Source organism: Bubalus kerabau, chromosome 7 (genome assembly GCF_029407905.1).
Source record: "Bubalus kerabau isolate K-KA32 ecotype Philippines breed swamp buffalo chromosome 7, PCC_UOA_SB_1v2, whole genome shotgun sequence".
Taxonomy (NCBI): domain Eukaryota; kingdom Metazoa; phylum Chordata; class Mammalia; order Artiodactyla; family Bovidae; genus Bubalus; species Bubalus kerabau.
In genome coordinates, this window is record NC_073630.1 from 13760622 (window position 1) to 13762953 (window position 2332).

Genomic DNA, 2332 nt, shown 5'->3' on the forward strand with positions numbered 1-2332 from the left:
GCCTGCGTTTTGTGGCCTTCCCAGGTCCAAGCAGCTCAGGTGATGAGGTGTTTGGCGAGTGCGATTGCTGCGACTTATCACCTCCCCGCTGCTCGGTTATCTAGGTGTACAACTGGCGCACCTTCTCAGGTGGATGTTGACCATCCAGACCCCCAAGAAGTCTTAGCTAGCAAAGAAGCCTGCTTACAGTTTTTTAGATAATGTCTCTCTGGGGCTGCAATTGCCCCCTTCTGGCTCTGGCTCAAAAGCATCAATTCTTCAGTGCTCAGCTTTCTTCACAGTTCAACTCTCACATCCATACATGACCACTGGAAAAACAATAGCCTTGACTAAAAGGACATTTGTTGGTAAAGTAATGTCTCTGCTTTTTAATATGCTATCTAGGTTGGTCATAACTTTCCTTCCAAGGAGTAAGCGTTTTTCAAATATAATTCCACACACACACACACACACACATGCACACACACACACACAAATCTTTGAGAAATGAAAAGATAGGCCTCTCTCAGCACAAGCAAAAAGCTGGGTTTTTTATTCAGATTTCTTCAGTCATGAAATAGACATACTTTTACGGAGTATTGATTATCCTCATATTCAAACCTGTTAACTTTGAAAAGTAACTTCCAAGTCTTCAGTAAAAACAATTTTTTAGGCAAAGAAATACAAGTGCTGTCAGGTGTAAATGGTCTGGAGCACACCAATAAGATGTATATGTGGCACCAGTATTCGCTACACTGCACCCATTGTACTATTCAGATCCTCTTGAGAGGGTAACAGGCAGGAAGGCCAGGGTCTCCAAACCAAGGAAATAGCCTCCAAGTGTCAGATATTTTTATCTTGCTTAAGAGGCAGAAGGAAACAAACTAGCGATATTTTTTTTCCTTCTCTATACAAATTTAAAAAGAAGTTTCTCGTAAATACTGTGTTGCCATAATGACAACTGGTTTCACCTGAAGTTAACTATTCTCAAACCTAGAGATAACCAATGCCTTTTTCTTATGGAAAAGTTTGCCTTAAGCTATGCTAATATACTATGCATTTACCCCAAACTCTGTCTTCAAGTGGTTCCGCTTCTTGGCTCAGAACCTACTTGACAAACCAGTATGTTATACTCAGATATTGTTCCCCTAATCTATGTAAATGAAATTATTTGTATGGTGATCTGCCCTTCTTCAAAACTCAAGTTAATCATTTTATGGCCCAGGATGAACCATTAGGTGCCAAGATTATCCCAAAATGCATCTTATGGGTGAGGGGCCTGGTGCCATTCTGAGTTTTAAGACATTCCTTTCTTTCATTAACAGACTGCTAGTGACTATATAACATCCAGCTGAAGACTAGTAGGGGGGTACTCTTTCTGTCCCCTTCCGATGCCTATGTCAGAAGCTTTCTCTATCTCCTTTATACTTTAGTAAAACTTTATTACACAAAAGCTCTGAGCGATCAAGCCTCGTCTCTAGCCCCGGATTGAATTCTTCTCCTCCGGGGGCCAAGAATTCTGGCGTCTTTGCATGACTCAACAATAACCTTTCACTCTTACTCTCTGACATATGAAGATATCCCTTGAGTTGTAAAGCCATATACAAACATCTTGTCTTTCTCTGCAAACATTTACCTCGATTCCAAAGTATGAAGACTCAAGATTCTTCCCATTATATTTCCAAAGAGACTCTTAGAAGGAAAGGAAGGAAAGCTGTCTCTTTCTTCCCTATAAATGCCAGATTTATTTTTTCTGATACCTGCCTACAGTAGATCCTGTTACATGCCAGACTGTATCTGTTTCCTCTTACATCATCCCAAGGGTAAGAATAAAGGCAAAGTGAACCCTAAGAAGTTAATACTCTATATAAATAGTAATAATCTACCTTGTTTCTGAATCTTCATGTTGGCATTCAAGATAATATTAATGAATGTAGACATTAAAATCTTAAACTCTTTTTTCCTGCCTGTTTCTCTATCAAGAGGAGTCCAAGGTGACAAGGCAGGAGACATAATCCTAAGAGTAGGGACTAGTGGACCCTTTCTTGTGTTTCCTGATAGACACACACTCCCTCTCTCCCTTTTCCTCCAACTCACCACTCTTTAAGAATCAGTTTCTTTATTCCAATGGTACCTCAAGTTGTGCACATAGAAACACAAATTCCCAAATGGGTCATGGGAAGTTACAATGAGAGGAGCAGTGGTATTTCTATGCAGTGGTTTGCAAGCCAACATATTCTACCTGTCAGGGATATAGTCCCACAAAATGGCCATTGATTCAAATTATATATTTTATCTTGAAATATAGTAGGCCAGCTTCACCAGATGCATATCCAGTTTTGCACATTAGGTG